Consider the following 20,239-nt stretch of genomic DNA (forward strand, 5'->3'; position numbering starts at 1 on the left):
AGGTCCTCTTCACTTTGCTCCCATTGAAATAACCCAGAGAAGGACTCTGAAAGGCCTGACTTGAGCCACATGCCTCCCAGGGATGTGAGGCTACTAAGAAAGGAGGTACCTTTCTGAGCACACAGAATCTGTCCACCACTGCTAGCATTTATTGAATGCTTTCTTTGTGCCAGGCACATGAACTTTGTCATTTACCTTTAAGATAAGGATCATGATTACAGGAGGTGTCTGTAGGGACACACTGAATTGTTCTGAGGGACACAAGGGAGCCTGGTCTGGAAGAAGAAAGGGGAGCCTTATGTCACCAATGAAAATGAAAAGCTGGGCCCCCGTCCCCAGCAGAGTACCTCCTCCTGTCATCCTGAATCAACAGGAACAAGAGTGAACTCCAAAGGCAGTCACCTTCTCCACCACCCATGTCCCCAGACACCTTTCCCAACAGGGGTAAATTCAGCTGTTAAGGGATCTGAAGTTTATATAAGTTGAGAATCCCTCTTTAAGAAAAAGAATACCAAAACAGTTTACCTTTGCAAATTTTACAACATATGACCATGTAAACACATTGTTAGTGCCTCCTAGCTGTGTCCATCTGAGAGAGGGATTCTGAAATATAAGCCTCATTAGCTTCATGGCCAAACCACCTTTGATAACATTTATCACAGCAAACTGCAGTTGTAACCAGGATTTGAATGGACATCTAGTGTGTCAAACAACCATTGTTTTTCTAGAACACCACCCAGGAGGACCCCTTCCCACTGGCACTTGTCTTTTGAGAACTTCTGTAGTTCAGGCTTTTTACTCATTTAGATTGTCCTTCCACCTCAGTTAATTCAAATCCTGGAAAATCCTGGAAATGCATCATTTTTATAATTATCTGAACTGACTCCCACCCTTCCCACACATGATTTTTTTTTTCTTTAACAAAATATGGTCAAAATATGGTCACTGACTAAGGAGAAATGGTCTTGAGAACACCACTTATTCCAAGGAAGACTCTTTGGCCTCAGTGTCATGGGCTTGAACCTGACATTCCTAGCCGCAGCCCTACTGAAACTGATAGTCTAGTCATGTAGGGGATTTTCCTGACTCCGTGTCTGTCTCCCCATGGCTGTTTATTTGTACTGCTGTCTGCTTTGGTTTGGGACACTGACCTTATAAGCTGCTTCCCAAGCCCAAGCCTCGGGAAGCCAGAGAACTAGGAGTTTCCCTCTGTACTCCTCAGGACTCATGGCCAAATGGAAGGAACTGGCTATCAATTCACAGTGTGTAACTGGAGAGAGAGAGAGAAAGTCTTTTAAAATCAACACCAAGCCAGCTGTGGCTCTCTGGACCGCTGAGTCATAAACGATCAGGCAGTTCATTTGGAAGACACACTGTACATGCTCCTCTTAGGTTCTGGCTGGAGCAGAGGGTAGTTAAATAAAAGGGAAGGAAGGATAAGAAAAGAAAGCCACAATGTAATCTCAGATCTCACTTCATTCTGAGACTCTCTCTGATCAGAGGCGAAGGACAAGAAGCCAGTTCCCCTACAAATCAGACTCCATCCTCATGTGGTTGGTTAGTGAAGAATCTATTAAGGAAATCTGAGCATTGCTATTTTGTTTCTTAATACATAAATTACAGTAATTGCTGAAAGATGCTGGCTGCTGACTCCTTATTGGAACTGGCTAAATGTTGTCTTAAAATGTCGGCCACTGAGTCACAAGTTCATAATCAGCTATGAAGTGGCTGTGTTTGGCAGTCCCACAAGGTGCAAGAAGGTCATTATTACAGAAATAATTGGAGTGATGGTTATAGGTCTAAAATTTGTCTGAAATTAAAAAATAATCTCCAAAAGATGGCAAGAAAGTCTTGAAAGGAATCTAAAGAACATAGATATGAGCATAGTGGGCCACCACTATCCTGGGCAAGGAGCTCACTCCAAGTGGCATTTCCTGGGCAGTAGGATAACATGTACCCACTTGCAGTGAGGTCTACTCATTGGAGTCATCACTGGTTCATTGTATTTTTTTTTTTTTTTTTTTTTTCTTTTTGCGGTATGCGGGCCTCTCACTGTTGTGGCCTCTCCCGTTGCGGAGCACAGGCTCCGGACGCGCAGGCCCAGCGGCCATGGCTCACGGGCCCAGCCGCTCCGCGGCATATGGGATCCTCCCAGACCGGGGCACAAACCCGTATCCCCTGCATCGGCAGGCGGACTCTCAACCACTGCGCCACCAGGGAGGCCCTGGTTCATTGTATTTGTGACACAGGACAAGCTTCATGGAATCTATCAACTGCCTGCTGTCACCCCTTAGTTCTGTGGCTAGTGAGAAGCCTCTTTGTCCATCTTGACTGCCCAAAGGTCTAAGTAGCCCCTAGGCCTGCTCTTCCTGCTTCTGTGCACAGAGTATGGAGTGTTTCAGAAGAGAGACCTAGGGCCATGCTGATAGGATCTCCTACAAATCCATGCCATCAAGACCCAGGTGGGCCCAAGGCTGGGTAGTGATCCTTTTATTTATCTCTTCCTATTGCTGTCTTATTCCCACTAAGCTGTTTCTCCTCTTCTAGACAATTAAGGATTGTGTGTATGTGTGTGTGTGTTTGTATAATAAGAAAAGCACCACGACTTCCTCTCTGCTGATGACCTGGACACCCTCTGGCCTGAGGGCTCTCTTACAATCTCCCCTCTTTCTTCTCCCCAGTCCAGATCTCATTTTTCTCTAGGTTAGTGGTTCTCCACCCAGGCTGCAGTAAAATCATCTGGGATGCTTCATAAAGTATATATATATATATATATATATATACACATATACCAAGACCCCATCCCACCTCCAAATTCTAGATTTAGATCATCTAGAGCTTCTAGAGTATAGCCACGCAAGGGTCATCAGAATTATTTTTAAAGCTCTTCATGTGATTCTAATGTGAAATCACCAACCACCTCTCAATTGCTTTCTTCCTGAGGCTATAGCAGCCTCTCGTTGTCTGTCTTGTAAAGGTCCTATAACATTTAGCAGAAGCTGTTACACAGTACATGGAAAATCTTGGTTAACAGTCATTTCTGGTTAGTATAATTAAAATCATTTTCACTTTGTTCCCTTATAAGGAGAAGGCAGAAAGCCTGGATTGTGGTCCAGACTCTGCCTGTACAGCTTTGGGCAAGTAACTTATCCTCTTTGGAACGATATTTCCTCTTCAAACAAAATGAATAGCTTAAATTAGATACTCTTTAAGATTACTTTCAGTTCTAGGCTATCATGATTATAAAAATCCAATGGCCTTTTTTTTAGTACTATTATTATATCAGGCTATTATTTATCAACTGTGAGACCTTGGGTAGCTCATTTATCTTTTCCAAGCTTCTCAGTTCCACATGTGTGAAAATTAGGAAGGTTAGGCCAGGGTTTCCAAATCTGTTCTGCAGAATATTCCTAGCTCAAGAGATGCTCCATGCAAAAAGGATTCCCAGGGCATAGCACAGTAAAGGATATGACAAGTCTTGAAATAACAAACCTAGATTAACTCTTTTATTTTTTTTTTTTTTTTGCGGTATGCGGGCCTCTCACTGTTGTGGCCTCCCCCGTTGCGGAGCACAGGCTCCGGATGCGCAGGCCCAGCGGCCATGGCTCACGGGCCCAGCCGCTCCGCGGCATATGGGATCCTCCCAGACCGGGGCACGAACCCGTATCCCCTGCATCGGCAGGCGGACTCTCAACCACTGCGCCACCAGGGAGGCCCTAGATTAACTCTTTTAAACTCAGATATTCCCAGTTATTTGACCATGAAGCTACTGTTTTCTTGTAAATCTTATTAACATCTGTAGGACTAACTGTTACACTAGATGATCAGATCTCTTCTACTTAAATTCTGCACTTTGTGGTCAAGGGACAGGTTTGTAAGTTAAAAGAAGGAATAATTTGCTTGCTCCTTTGACATGTAAAATAGAAGCTTATTTGTTCACTGATCCACCCCAGCCTTTGGTTGTTTAGCAGGGAAGGATACAGTCTGACAATAGCATCCTCTGGGGTTTACCTATTTCTGAGAAGACAATTTTTAAAATGAGATGAAATGTCAGAAGTTATTCTGGTTCAAGTCAAAAATGGATTCTGACTCTCTTCACTGTAACCTGTATGAAGCAGGTTATGTGAAAGACAAGTAAGTAAAACTCACTAAGTCACTTTCTTTAGTTTGATCAGATAAGACCAATTCCACATAATCAAAAAGTTCAGAATCAGAGAAATCATCTGGAGGCAGCATAGAGTTTCAAAAATGGGTCTGAAGTCAGACTTCCTGGCTTGCCAGGTGACTTGGGCTCCCATCTTAATTCTTCTGGGCCTTGGCTTTCTCATCTGTAAGATGAAGGTAATAATTGTCCCTGATAAGAGTGCCATAATTGTAGGAATAAGTAACTTAATATGCATAAAGCACCTAGTACAGTGTTGGTGCATGGTAAGCACTCAATAAGCATTTATTATTATCTGGACCGCAGATCACCACTTTGTGATCAATGTCAAATTCAGCTTGCAGACCTATTTTATCTGGCCTACAAAATGAGTATAATTTTAACACCCGAATGCCTTTAGTTACGGCATATTCTCTCTAGTTTGCCACAGACCCCACTCCTCCCTATTATATCATACCTAACCACTGTAGATGTGTGTTACCTGCCTGGTCTTGAGTCTAGAATGCAGACTTACTAAGGCAGAGGTTGTCAGTGTTATGCTTCAATGCTGACTCATCTGTGCCTAGCAGATAGATGGGGCTTTCTCAGTATTTGTTGAATGAACAAATGAGTACACACACACACACACGCACACACACACAGACACACACACACAGCAACAACAAAAACTCCTTTCTATAATATCTTTTGCAAGGGGTTGCCCAGCCTCTGCATCAACATCTCCGTGAGAGGGAGTTTACTACCTACCATTCTATGTTTGGACATTTCTGCTTATTGGGAGTTTGTTTGTACATTGAGCCCCAGTCTGATCCTCAGTAGCTTTTTAATTCTTATTCAGTTTTCTGATATTTTGAAGCTAGAGGCACATTGGAGAAAATCTAGTCCAATCCTCTTACTTGACAGAGAAAGAAGTTAACAAGCAGGGAGGCCCAGTGACTCTCATAAAGTATGGCCCATTGTTGTGACCTAGCCTCTGAGTACACAGCTGCCTTCTGAATCAGCAGGCACCTTTGTAGTGTGATTTGGGAATCTCCAATGGCTTGAAATATCAATTCCTCTGACAGTCATTCATCCATCAAAGCTTCATCCCTTTGAATCCTGAAGAGCTTTCCAAATCTATTGGATAATCTTCTCTTGAAATGCAATCATGAATTCCTTCCTTTATCAGCCAGCACCTTACCTTTGGTAACAATGAAGATGAACAAGAAGAATGGGATACAGGATAGGCCCTGAGGGGAAAGACACATATTTAAATGATGGGGGTTCAGGAGGGACTACTGAAGAGAGGGGCACTGGAGCCAAGCCTCGCCTACTTCACAGGAAGGCCAGACACAGCCCAGATCCACACATGGCCTGATCAGGATATTGCTCAATGTTCCCTGTGGAAGGGATGGGGGTGGGGCACAGGCAGGGGCTAATTTAATCTAATCAACTTGCAATAGGCTCCTTCACCATGAAAGAAAAAAAGAAAGAAAAAGAAAAAACATCCATTAGTATACTTTCAAGAATCTCAATCTTAGCTGGAAATTGTTTCAAGGGAAGTGAGATGATGCAAGTCCAGCTCAGCTGGAATCACCCTCATTCCTTGGCTCCCCATCAAACAATAGAAATCTTTCATCAGGGATTGCATCTCTGTCTCTCTGTCTTTCTGTTTCTCTCTCTCTTTCTCTCTGGGGCAGTGACTTTTAAACCCTTTTGATCGTGGTCTCTTTGAGGCTCTGGTGAAAGTTATAAATCCTCTCCCATGAAGAATGCACAAACATGGGGAATTTTGTATACAACCTAACCCCCTAAAACCAGTGCTCATGGACCCAAGTTAGGAATCTCTGCTCTTTAATGTCTAAGGTATATGTTGGGGTGTTTTCCTTCCTGCCCCATATATCATCTCGGGTACTTTGTGGAGATCAGAAGAAGGCAAGTGCGTCCTGAGGGCATTACAATAATGGGAATACATCCAATCAATTCTCTGACCCTGCCAGTAGGAATTAAGGGCCCTTATCTTTATGTTCATGCCACCCTATGTCTACTTCTATGCTAGTGCTGACCACTCTGTATTATAATCGTCCATTTCCTTGTCTATGCCACGCTTAGTGAGCTCTGCAAGGGCAGACTTTGACTGGTGTCTTCATGGTTGTATCCTCAGTGATTGGTACATAGTAGGATCTCAGTTCGTTTTTGTGTAGTGAAGGAAGGAAGGAGAAGATGAGGAAGATATCCATGGGGTCTTCTAGAACTTTTCAAAATTTCCAGTTAAATAGTGGGGAACTAGATAAGAAGGATGATCTAGATTTACATCACAGGTGGTCCTCTTGTATGATAGTATGGTCAACCATCAGAGTAACATGGGGCTAGCTATTGATCTATATTTGATTGTTTTCTACAATATTCATGTCCTTGGAAAACTAGTTGTGATTTTGAGCCTGTTTAAGACTTGTCAAAAGAAAGAAAAATTAGTTGAAGTAATTGAAGACCTGACAGATAGGATAAAAGATCTTGGAGAATTCAGAGATGTTTGGCTAATGGAGATTTCAGCAGTAACCTTCTCCCTTTCCTAATTCTGCCTGAAAGCAGATGGGGGTGAGATGAGAACCTTAAAGATGAAGGTTGTATAGTAGGTAGGCACCCAGTGGGAGGACATGGCTGGTATGTGGTAGGATTTCTTTGAATCATAATAGGAGTTAGTAATTGGCCTCCTGGCTTTACTTGTTCAGCTCCATTAGCTTCTTTAGCACAAATCTCTTGGTTTTATCTTCCCAGCATCCACTCACACGTATACTGGTAACAATACAATGGTGTTTCCTTTGGGGAATAACTACACTCAGACTCTAAATTCTAGGTCCATGTGGTTATGGTTGTCTGACCCATTCCTCTAATCTCTAGAGATAGATCTGGCCAATCAGTATATTGCAGGCTTTCAGTCATAATAATTGACTTTCAGGAGCCATGTGACCTAAGCCCAGCCAGTGAGAGTCAATTCTGGGATGCTTGTGGGAATTATTGGAAAGAGAAAACTCTCTTTCCATTTGTCTGGAAGCCAGGTGGGTATAAGCCTGGATCTGCTGGGAACCATGAATGGAGAAGACAGGTTTGGGCATGGAGCCAAGGCAAAGGCAAGCACGGCAGAGATGTAGAGCAATCATGTCTTAGAAGCTATTTGAACCCTTGTAGCCATCTTCTTCTGAAGTTTTCTAGACCCTTTTCTGTTGGTGAATATTTGAGTTTAAGAGAGTTTGAACTGGATTTCTGTTCTTCTGAATAAAGATGTCCTGTGTGCTATTTCTCTTTTCTTGAGTCTCATTTTTTGGTAAGAGCCTACCACTGTGGCTCTGACTTCTGTAGATATCCACCCTCCCTTCCCTATTTTATTATGTTAGTGTTATATCCTTGGTGTCTTTAACAAAACTGTTTTCCGTTACAGATTATGGATAGGAAGGAGGCATTCAGAGAGTGACTGTGCCCAGAGTGAGGTCTCCTATTGGAGAATTGGCTAGGAAACTGTTCCTAGAGTTTGAGATGTTCAGGAGTCCAGAGGACCCCATGGAAGGCAGGAAGGGAGTGGGGTCCTCTGTCCAAAGATAATAGTATGCAGAACTTCAGTTGAGGAGGATATCACCGATGTTAACCCACACTGAGCAGCCTGCCAATCTGATATCCAGCTTAGGATGTGCCATTGATTGAAAATTTGAAAAATGGAAGAAAGAGTAGAGTATGCTTAGGAAGGAAGGAAGAATGATAGAAGCATTTAGCTCATTTTTCAGGGCAGAAATACTAGACTATAAAACAGCTTTTAGAAAATACATACATACATACCTAACTCAATGAGATGATTGAGTTACTAAATAAATTTAGCATATTATGCTTAAGAAAGCACAGCATGCACAATATATTTTGGGACTATTTTTATGTATTCCAACGCTGCAAAAATTTCAAAAGATCTAGCATGGAGAGGAATAAGGTTTGGATATCTGGAAAATTTGCTTATATGCAACACCTCTCTTCCTGATGATGCCTGATAAGCAGAACACTACTACATTAGACGTTGTCCTGCCCGAACAAGAGTTCTTTAAAAGCTCCCTTTGTAAGTATATTCTAAACAATACTAGGAGAGTATTTTTTACATTTTGAAAGTAAAAGTCACATCTAAATTGCAATATCATGGGCAAAAACAGAGATCCTTGGGGTCACCAATAGTCCTGGGACCAAATGCTAATGGCCAGTGGTCAAGGTAATAGTGAGGTGTCCAGTACTAGTCACTAAAGCCTATGTCTTTACTCTCTTAGCCAAACAACCCCTTTCCCATTTAGGTCTTCTAAAGCTGTGTCCCCAGACTCCAGGAAAATGGGCCTCTGAGAAGTGTCAAGAGAGAGCAGAACATCTCACCACATCCTCTGACACAGCTAGGTAAAGGGCCATTCACCATATTTAAGAATAGGAAATTAAGAAGCCCACACACCTAGTTAGAGGAAAAGGCCCAGTGAAGACTCAGAAGTTCCTGGCTTGGACAAATAAACTCACTGCCTCCCTTTAAGCCCTACTGCCAACCAAATGGTGACAGATTGAGGCCTTTAAAACACTGCAAGGTTTTCTCAGGGTATATGCCCTGTCCGTGGGATTGCTGGGTCGTATAGTAGTTCTATTTATAGTTTATTAAGGAACCTCCATACTGTTCTCCATAGTGGCTGTATCAATTTACATTCCCACCAACAGTGCAAGAGGGTTCCCTTTTCTCCACACCCTCTCCAGCATTTATTGTTTCTAGATTTTTTGATGATGGCCATTCTGACTGGTGTGAGATGATATCTCATTGTAGTTTTGATTTGCATTTCTCTAATGATTAATGATGTTGAGCATTCTTTCATGTGTTTGTTGGCAATCTGTATATCTTCTTTGGAGAAATGTCTATTTAGGTCTTCTGCCCATTTTTGGATTGGGTTGTTTGTTTTTTTGTAATTCAAAAAGAGTCATGTACCAAAATGTTCATTGCAGCTCTATTTACAATAGCCAGGACATGGAAGCAACCTAAGTGTCCATCAACAGATGAATGGATAAAGAAGATGTGGCACATATATACAATGGAATATTACTCAGCCATAAAAAGAAACGAAATTGAGTTATTTGTAGTGAGGTGGATGGAACTAGAGTCTATCATACAGAGTGAAGTAAGTCAGAAAGAGAAAAACAAATACTGTATGCTAACACATATATATGGAATCTAAGGGGAAAAAAAAAGGTCATGAAGAACCTAGGGGCAAGACGGGAATAAAGACACAGACCTACTAGAGAATGGACTTGAGGACACAGGGAAGGGGGAGGGTAAGCTGGGACGAAGTGAGAGAGTGGCATGGACATATATACACTGCCAACCGTAAAATAGCTAGTGGGAAGCAGCCACATAGCACAAGGAGATCAGCTTGGTGCTTTGTGACCACCTAGAGGGGTGGGATAGGGAGGGTGGGAGGGAGATGCAAGAGGGAAGAGATATGGGAACATATGTATATGTATAACTGATTCACTTTGTTATAAAGCAGAAACTAACACACCCTTGTAAAGCAATTATACTCCAATAAAGATGTTAAAACAAAACAAAACAAAAAACATTTCAAGGCATACGACATATTAACCAGCACCACCTAGTGGAAGAGAAGGATTAATCAACTCACAACTTTTCTTCAACACTTGCAGGCTTGCTTATTCACTCAGCAATCCATTTGTAAGAGCTGACTGCATCAAGCACTGTGCAGGACAAGTTGGAAAGTTAGAAGGAATAGAAATGGGTATGCCAAGAGCTGAAAACATTCTGGCCTATGGAATGCTCCAGAAATATGTGTAGTGGGAACTGAAATGGTTTAACATCACCAGCCATCAATGGGATTTAAATTTATAAAATTAGGAGGCATATATTCTAAAGGGTCCAAGGAGAGTATTTCTTACATTTGAAAGTTAAAGCCATATTTAAAATGTAGTCTCATGGGCAAGAAGGGAGAAAAGGTTGAAGCATTTAGAGGAACACTGAAGGTTTGGCTCTACCCATTCTCCTCCCTCCAGTGGCCATTTGTATTCAGTCAGTAGAAGGGAGGCCATGAGAATCTCTTGATGAACAGGTGATCAAAGTATACAGGAGCTAATCTGGAAACTTCCTGTTGAAAACTGCACTCCAGCCCTTAACACAGAACCAGAAAAACTGTGATTCCTGCCTATAGCACCCTTAATTATGGTTAGCAAATTGAGAAAAATTTATAACAGGACTAACTGCAAACCACCCCTTGTTGCAGATGCCATTAGAATGGCCTGACTGATGTATGATTTTGAATTCCCAAGCGTATATATATAATTAGGACTCGAGTACAAATGAGCAAAACCCCAACTGGAACTAACTTAGTCCAGAAAGGAGTTTATTGGAAGGTTTCTGAGGATATTATATATAATCAAAGAAATAGTTGAACAACAAACTGGAAGTAGGAGAGGTGCCCCTGGACCTCAGGGACAGTGGAACCAGGGACTGGAATGCATCATCCTTGTCTCTGGTCTCTCTCTGGGTCAGTTTAGATTTTTCTGACAATGAACCAGCTTTTCCTTTGTAGTGGGAAGCATGACTATTGATAATCATCCAAATCTCCTTTCTTATAGCTTCTGCCACCTGAGAGAGACTGGCCTCCTTTCCTCAGCTCTGATTTTTTAAAATTCCACAGACGGACTGATTGGCCTTGCTGAAGTCACATGACTATAGATGCTGTGCTGATAACGCTTCAGATGCCCCTATAAATTATGACATTTTTGAATCACCACTTCAACTCCCATGAGACCTCACAACAGCCAGTTCCTCAAACCGGGAATCCTTCATTTTGGGATTCTCTTCTAAACGTCCTACAGATTCCTAACCTCCTAGAATTCAACAGGGATGGGTCACCTTACTAGGGGAAACCAAAATTGCCTATATGCCTACAGATCAGCTGCTGAAGGTCCACACCCATATTCATATGGGATAGCAAGATAGTTCTAAACATAAGAATGTTGATCCAGAGCTGAACAGAATCATAATACTGCATGTTCATTGGGCTAAGAAGGCAGAAGTGTTTCAACCTGGGCTTCTTCCAGCAGGGGAGCACCAAAGAAAGTGGCGCTGCATCCCTTAGTCATGTCTCAGGGTTTCAAAATCATAGCCTACACATAGCACAACTCTAGTTTGAGCTTTTGTTCCTATTACCTGGGAAGTAGAAACCCCTTTCCCCTCACACTGTAAGTCTTGTCACTTTTGTAATTGAATTATCTTGTCACTTTTGTAATTGAATTAAGTCCAACTTGGGTCAAATAGCTCTTGAAAGTGACAAGTAGAAACAATGGATTCAATCTTCAAATGGTTGAATTAGTGTGTTCTTGTCCTAGTTTTCACCTAGTGTGGGTAACTGGCCCTGAAAATCAATCTAATATAAGATAGCATTCTAAATTGTGACTGTGATTTGTCAGGGTATAAAAAACTCTAGAGCAATATCAATTTTCTCCTTTTTATCCTACTCAGAGAAAGATTTCTCAGTCAGTAATTGCAGTGAACCCAGAAGAAGGGGTGGTGATGAGAGGAGAGGGCATCAATTAAGGAGTGATACATAAAAGACCAAAATATGGGTAACTAATTTCACAATCACTGTGAATAGTTACTTTATCCAAAAAATATAAACTATGATATTTAAATGGCAGCTTATGCAAGAATTGAAAAAGTACTAATGCAAAGATTAAAGAGATTCCATCTTTGGTAAAAAGATAATACCATTAAGCCAATAGGATGATGAAAGGAAAACCAGGAGTATTATCAGCAGAAGGGGTCTTTGATGGGAAACAGGACAGGTTGCATCACAGGATGCGTGATGAAACCAAAAACTCATCAAAATAAAACTCAGTCTTGGGGAGGACTCTGATAAAGGTAGATAAGATGAAGGGGTGGAATCATGGATTCAAGTATGGATTAGACTACTGAATAGGACAATACTTGTGATGGTTACAATTAAATGTTCCACTGCAAGCCCCAATTTTCTCCTGTAAAATAACTGTTTTCTGCTACTTTAGAGCAGAATTTTCAATTCACTGGTTGGTGCTAAAACCATATTTCTGGTTCAAGATAAAAAGATCAGCAACCACAAAATAAAGTCAACTCTTTGAAGATGTAAATTCACAAAACCTACCACACTATTAAAGATGATGGAACTGGCCCCTTGGAGGCAACAGACATTCATGTTTTGACATAGAACATCCAGAAACTTCACCAGAATTTACTATGTGCCTGGTGTGGAGAGGATTTTGTTTTTGAATAACTTTTTATGTGTCCCATACAAGGATGCTGAGCAGAATATTCAGTGAGGGCCTGAGAGGAGCTGGGTAATGGAAAGGCATCCAAAGGAAGTAGAAAAGAGAAATACAGTCTTAGGAGGGTAAACTAGGGATCATTGGCATCTGTGTTATTGGAATTAAGTTCCAAATTGAAAATTTTTTATTTGTTAATTATCATATATGTACTAGAAATAATTGTAGTAGGCTCTGGAGATTCAAGTATAAAAAGGCACACCAGCACTTCCTCTGCCCTCTAGGACCTCAAAAGCTCTTAAGAAAAGTCAACTTATTTCACTCTTGAATTAGTCAGGGATCATTTGGTTGCAAGAAACAGAAATGCACTCGTCTCCTAAGCAAAGAGAATTAGTAGGATTAGAGTCTTGGAAATGGGAGGATCGACATCTCTGTCTCTCTCTCTTCCTGAGCCTACTTTTTTCTTTACAGAGTGACCTGTAATTGTTTTCCTGATATTTGAGTCTCAACTTTTGATACTATAAGACTTTATAGTTGTAGCACCTGCTGCTGACATAGTCTCTTTGGGCCCAATTCCAAATCAATGAGAAGGAGACTCTCATGGACACAATTTACATCAGGTATAGATTCTTGCTTTCAGCAAATATTTATTGAGCACCTAGTGTGTGCTAGGCACTATTCAAGACCTTGGAGTTCCACAGTGGACAAGACAACGTTCATAACCTCATGTGCTTACATTTAGGGTTGGGATGAGGTGGAGTGCAGCACAGACAATGAAGAGTGAATTTTAAAATAGAAGCTCAGGGATGATAAGTGTTATGAAGAAGAACAGATACGGGTAGGAAGTAGAGAATGAAAGGGAATTGGTGTTTTGGAAGCTGTTCTAACACAGCATCTCTGAAGAGGTAAGAGTTGAGCAGAGGCCCTAAGGAAGTGAGAGAGCAGGCCTTCAGAATATGTGGGGGACGAGCATTCTAAGTTAAGGACTAGCAAGTACAGATGCCCTGAGATGGGCCCAGTAAGAAGATCCCTGAGGCTGAAGCACAACAAAGAGGAGGAGTGGCCCACAAAGTAGCCCACAAAGCAGTCTGAGAGAGAAGCAGGGCACAGCCATATAGACTCGGAGAGCCATTAAAGTGGTTTGAGTAGGAGAGTGCCATGAGCCAACTTCTATGTACAGTGATGGTTGGCCAATGTCACCCAGTCAGTAAGTGACAGACCGAGGATTGAAGCACAAGGCAATCTGGCTCCAGAGCCCAAGCTCTTAACCACCTCTTGACTCCCTCTCATGATGTTGGCTCTCATAGTAAGGTTTTCATGAAAGTTTTCAGACAGCCTGAAGGTTCATCAATGCTTCCAAATACATTGGACTTGCACCCTGAAGACAGTGATAGAAAACATAGCAGTTGGGGCCGTTTTTATACCCAAAAGACACATACATGTTTGCTATGACAGCTCCATTCACTTAATTCACTACTGAAAGGAATATCCTTGTTTCAGCTGCCAAATATCTGTAGTACTATTCAGAATAAGTCTTTCTCCATCCCCTAATATTCAGTCATCTTCACTGTCTTCCACAAACAGCATGCAGATTACCTTTTTTAAGCAAGAGGGAGTAAAAAGACACTTGACCAGGGTCATATATAGCAAGGTAGTGATTGTGCTGGCAACAGCATTTCAGAAAGGATACGAGAAAATAATCTGCAAATGGTTGCCTTCTCTAAGGATACTCCACTTTCAGGGATCTTCTCTGTAGAGAACATTAAGAAAATTGGAACCTGATTTCTTTAAAATTGAGTCGTTTTCAACATTTATGTCCTTTGTTAAGGAATGAATGTGTTTACATGGTGCACACTCAGCATAAAAGATTGCAGAGTGTAAAACACGGAGCACATAAGATACCAATCCTTTTCTTCAAATTATAGGACAACTTTGATGGATCAGTTCCAAGTGACCAGAGCCTTAAATTGCTGCCCTGTGTCTATTTGTATGAGGAAGAGTCAAATAATGTGGCAACAGCTTTATTATAAATAACCCCATTCCTTGGTGCCAAATAAAGGGTGACAGGGTGTCTCACACACACACAGATTCAGCCCAATCTACTTGTGGCAACAAGACTGAATGGTTAGAACTGATATATAATTGAGTTCATTTATTCACTCATTCATTCATTCATTTATTCAGTAAACATTGAGTACCTACTACATTTCAGGCACTGTTCTAGGCCATGGAGAAACAACTCTGGATATAATAAATGGAAGCTTTTTCATGAAGCTTACATTCTAAGGTAAACATTCTACATTTAAAAAGTAAACAAAACATTTGTGAAAGTAAAAAGTAAAAGTAAAAAATACATTCTAAAAGCAAATATGTAACATATCAATTAGTGATAAGTGCTATGAGGAAAAAAGTAAAGCAGTACAAAGGTGATAGAGTGAGGGGAGAATGTGGAGTGATTTTTTTTTTAATCAAGGGTGGTCATAGGCAGGCTGTCTGATTAGGTGACATTTGAGCAGAGATCTGGTCAAGACTATGACATGATCAGAGAAAAGGTTACTTTTAAACACGGTATTTTGCTAAGCCAAGGAAGAGGGATGGGCCATTTCAGGAACTGTGTCAACAAAATTTTTAAAGAAAACATTAAACTTTCAGTTAATTAGAAAATCCAGTTGGCCAGAATTCCTCCTAACCCTGTTTCCTAGGCATTGCAGTCATATGGATGGCAACAATATATACATTTAAGCATTATTAATAATCCCTCCAGAGACATATGCTATGGTGGAAAAAGAACAATTTTCAAAATCATTGAAGAGACGGGACTGTGTAATTGGTGAGTTCTACTTAGAATCCCAGCTCTGTCTCTTAGTGGTTTTGAGTCAATTGGTTAACCTACCCAGGTTTCACTTTATCTATGGAAAAATGATAATAATGACTACTCTTTGGACTGGCTATGAGGATTAAATCAGTTGCTATAGGTAAGATCTGGGCATCTAGGAAGTCCCTAAGAATGTGTTAATCTTATTCCCGCAAGGTCCCTAGAGAATTATTATTCCATGAAGGGCGTCACAGAGCAATGCAATAAACGTAGAATTTTATTTTATTTCCCAGAAACAGCATTGTACATTTTAGGATGTCCAAGAAAACAGTGGTTTAAATGCACTTAAGATTTATTGAAATGATTATTCTACAACATTATCGGTGTCAGTCTCCCATCTGGACTACTTGTTTAAAGTCTTTTATTCCAGCTAAGTATCAGGTCAACAGACAATAATGAGAATGAGTACCATGTCTGGAATTTGACACTGAGCCCTAAGACTGTAACAGCCAGTCAAGCATGCTAGGCATGTAGTTGGATACAGCCTGTCATGGTCTGCAATATTAACATTTCCCCTGGTCCAATGGGGTGGGTCCAATGAGATGGGTACCCATGAGTTTCCATGTAACATTCATTACAACAGTTTTGGAAACCCAGTGTGTACTTCATTGAATTTTACTAAAATAGAATGAATGGGACCTTCTCAGTTCTATTTTAAACTCACTGTGTGTTATTCTTCCCTTTATTGCACATTTATAGCATTAGGATTAGAAGAAAATTCCTGTATCCTATCTAGTATTTAGTGCTCCATGCTGTGGTTTCTTTATTGTATATGATCGGACTATTTTCTAATTTCCGTTAGTTATTTCAGGAGGCTAGGAGTGTGAGAGCTACAGGGTGCTCATTACTTTTTCCAAAATCATTTCAAGTTTTCCATGAACAATCTAGCAAATCAAGATTGAACCACTGTTGAACATCATCACCATGTTATCCGTATCCTAAAACCTTTCTCCAGAGGTTCATAGTATTTTCACAGATGTGATGTCACGCTTTCTCAAAATGGAAAGGTAAGATCTTGCCCCATTATAACCCCACTTTTAACATGGGGGTGAACTCTACTTGAGCTAGTATTATGTACACATGTGGAATGAATCCCACTGATCCTGACATCTGAGAATTTTCTCTAAGCTGACAAGCCTTAGAAAGGAGTCAGCCAACCAGAATGCCTGATATTTGCTTCCTATTTCAGAGGCCCTTTTATGCTTACTAGCCCCGACCAAGTGGACTTGTCAGCTTTGATCCGCCAAAACCAAGTGTGAACTGAACCTAGTTGTCAGATGGGCATTTTGATAGAGTGATAGTAATCAAATCTATATGAAGAAGTCTATTACTGAAATGAGTATCACTTTTAAATAATACTTTGTACCTCATTTTTAAAGTTTACACAGCACTTCCTAGGATATTAGCTTATATAATCTCTGCAAGTCAATGGGGAGTAAGTTACCATCATTATTTTATAAATGAGAAAGTACAAAGCTTAAGAGGTTAAGCAGTTTTCTCAAGATTACACAGCTAGGAAATGTCAGCTGGAACTGGACTCCATGTCCTCAGGATTCAAATTCCCTACTCTCCTCCCTCCACTAAGGTCTTCCAATTCCTTTGCCCTATAGATATACGTATTCATTAGTTCATTACATCAGCTACCTACTTTTCCTGTTCATGCTATTTTACCTTATTACTAGACTCCTGATTTTCAAGTAGCTGATGGGCCATGGGTCCTCAAAAAATTACTAAAGTCCAAAATTGACTCTATTGAAGAAGATGGGAAGATTTGTAGAAATAAAAATTAGGTCAGAATACATGTAGTTCTGGGGCTTAATAGCAAAAGAAGACATTTAATTATATCTTAAACTCCTTTGTAAGGTTTACATTAAACCCTTCCTACTCTTTAAAACCTATCTTGGTGGACTTCCCTGGTGGTCCAGTGGATAAGAATCCATGCTCCCAGTGCAGGGGGTCCAGGTTCGATCCCTGGTCAGGGAACTAGATTCCACATGCCGCAACTAAGAGTTTGCACGCCGCAACGAAGAGTTTGCATGCCGCAAGTGAAGATCCCACATGCCGCAACTAAAGATCCCGCATACTGCAACTAAAGATCCCTCATGCTGCAACGAAGATCCCGCATGCTGCAACTAAGACCCAGCATAGCCAAATAAATAAATAAATATTTTTAAAAATAAATAAATAAAATAAAAATAAAACCTATCCTGTTCATCCCAAACCATAGTGGGATCCTTCAACATTTAGTATCTAGGCCATTCACTTATATTTCATGATGAATGCCTGTGTACCTATTATTATTATTATTGTATCACAATTATTTAATTTTTCATATATGAATTGCCTCTCAACTAGAGGCTAAACTTATAGAAAGAAAGCAGGGGCCATGACTTAAACTTTTCTCAATTCCTTAGACTTAAGGTTGCCCATAAGGATTGTTCTAAAAAATGGGCCAGGGAAAATATATTGTTATAGCTATGATAATTGGTTAACATGACTCTGATTTTGTTGGGGGGTCATGTGATCCAGAAATGCCAATGAGATATAAGTCGATTCATTCTGAAAAAGCTTTTGCTCTCTTTTCAGATGGATAGGGAGAAAAGAACTTGCTGACCCATCCCTCTCTTTCTTCCTGACCTGAATGTGGATATATGGCCTGGTCCTGTGGCTGCCACCACGTGACATGAGGTACAAAGCATTAGATTGGAAAGACAACAGCCAAAAATGGTAGGGCAGAAAAATAGAAAGAAAAATACTGTCTTTGATGACATCAATGAACAGCTACATCAGTACCAGCAGTCACCTCTCTCTAGTCTTCTTGTTAATGAGATATTACACGTCTGTATTGTTTAGGCCATTTTTTAACTTGGACTATATATTATTGTTTCATACTGAAGTTGAAACATGCATCTTTCTGAGAGCTTCCTAAGACACACACTGAGTTACGGTGAAAAATGTATTCAAATTATATCCCCACATTAAATGCAAAATTAGATTTCATATGGTTGTTTCTTGTGGCACCTTTTAATGTATACCTAAGATATAATACCAAGCCCTAATTCAGTGAAAACAATTATATAACAGATATAGGGCCGTGGGGTCTTAATAGTTTTTTGTTGTTCTTATTGAGCTTTGAAGTCATATAAACAATAAATAATATTTTTTATTTCTTCTTCTAAGGAATTTTGACCCATCTAGGTTGCCATACAATTAATGGAGGACAATACATAGTTCCCCTATTGTATAATTTAAAGTTTTATAATAGAAACAAATCACTGTACTATGGAAACTTCCCAAAATATTGCTATGGCGGAAAGAGGTTTTAGGGTCTGAATTTATCTACCTTACCAGTCTTCTTTGATTCCATTAATTAAATCATTGCTTAACTCTGTCTTTTTCTTGGTTAGATGAAGTTCGGAGAAGGTCATTTAATTGGGTATTAATCTATCAGACAAAACCAGCTGGCCCATTGCTGAATTAGAGAAAAAGGAAATACTGACTCAACCCATTTGAGAAGAGAGCAGCGTGGGCAGGGAGGGTCAACCTTACACATCTTTTATTGCAGAATAGTTTCAGATCTCTTGAGACTGGATGAGTGGGAGAGAATGGATTATGCTTCTGAAGTAGAAGCTATCTAGGGCAGGAAAATAACCCTTTAGTACAGGAAAGGAGTGAGAGCCTGCCTTCCACACAGGCCACCATTTGACCATTTTGGTATCTGTGCAGCAACTGGAGGTTTCTGAGCCTTAAGAATCAACAGTCATTAATATAAAACTGGAACTAATCTTAGCCTTGGCATTTTGTCTTGAGAACAGAATTGGACCTGTGATCCATAAGTGACTCATTGAGGAAATACTTGGGCATGCTGCACAACATGAGGGCAATATTTTAACAATACACAAACATGTATTACGTGGGGAAGAATCATAAATGAAAGGAAAATAAATTAAGGAGTCAAGAAACCAGAAGGAGGCTTACAGCAAGAGGCAGATACCATTACCCTGGAAGTGAAACACCAGCACTTTGGAAACAAAACATATGTGCTGGAATCATCAATGAACTTGAAATGAGTCTTAAGAAATACCCACACCAGTTTGCCTTCACTTCCTTTTGTGCTTACCATATGCCAAATTGTTGAGTATAAAGTGTCCTAATGGATGCAAGAGCATTTTACAAATTAAATGCTCTGAAAATATAAGCCATTAACGTCATTATTGGGGAAGAGAAGACCACCATGTTACTAGGATTATGATGTCTAATAGCCAAATAGTTTTCCCAGAAGGAAGCAATGAAACTCTAAACAAAATTTAAAAAAAATTTTTTTCACTGTTTGGTCTTGAACTGGGTTATAGCTTGTTACCAATAAGAATCTCTTTTCACGGGCCTCCCTGGTGGTGCAGTGGTTAAGAATCCGCCTGCCAACCCAGGGAACACAGGTTCGAGCCCTGGTCCGGGAAGATCCCACATACTGCAGAGCAACTAAGCCTGTGCGCCACAACTACTGAGCCTGCGTTCTACAGCCCATGAGCCACAACTACTGAGCCCATGTGCTGCAACTACTGAAGGCTGCGCACCTAGAGCCCGTGCTCTGCAACAAGGGAAGCCACCACAATGAGAAGCCCGTGCACCGCAACAAAGAGGAGCCCCTGCCTGCCACAACTAGAGAAAGCCCACACGCAGCAACGAAGACCCAACACAGCCCAAAATAAATAAATAACTTAATTAATTTTAAAAAAACCCTCTTTTCAACATCAAGAGTGTTAGAACTGTAGTAACCAGGAAGGAGAATGTTTGTATTTTTCTGCAGTATTTCAGAGGAGCTGAAAGAATCTGAGCCACGACCCACAGCGCCTAGGCCAGGGTTGGCAAATAAGCAAAGTATTGCCTTTCTCCCTCTCATGCTCATGGAA

The 20,239-nt window shown here is 40.6% G+C and overlaps 1 long non-coding RNA gene across 1 annotated transcript in view; it reads left to right on the forward strand.

Annotated features, from left to right (window-relative positions):
* LOC309814521 overlaps positions 1-18,151 on the forward strand; it is a 253,767-nt gene extending 235,616 nt beyond the window's left edge. Inside the window, exon 7 of the long non-coding RNA XR_014295715.1 lies at positions 17,916-18,151. This is a non-coding gene — a long non-coding RNA (uncharacterized lncRNA). The remainder of the gene's footprint in view (positions 1-17,915) is intronic.
* The last annotated feature ends 2,088 nt before the right edge of the window (positions 18,152-20,239 follow it).

Source organism: Mesoplodon mirus (assembly GCF_964341445.2).
Source record: "Mesoplodon mirus genome assembly, chromosome: 2".
NCBI lineage: Eukaryota > Metazoa > Chordata > Mammalia > Artiodactyla > Ziphiidae > Mesoplodon > Mesoplodon mirus.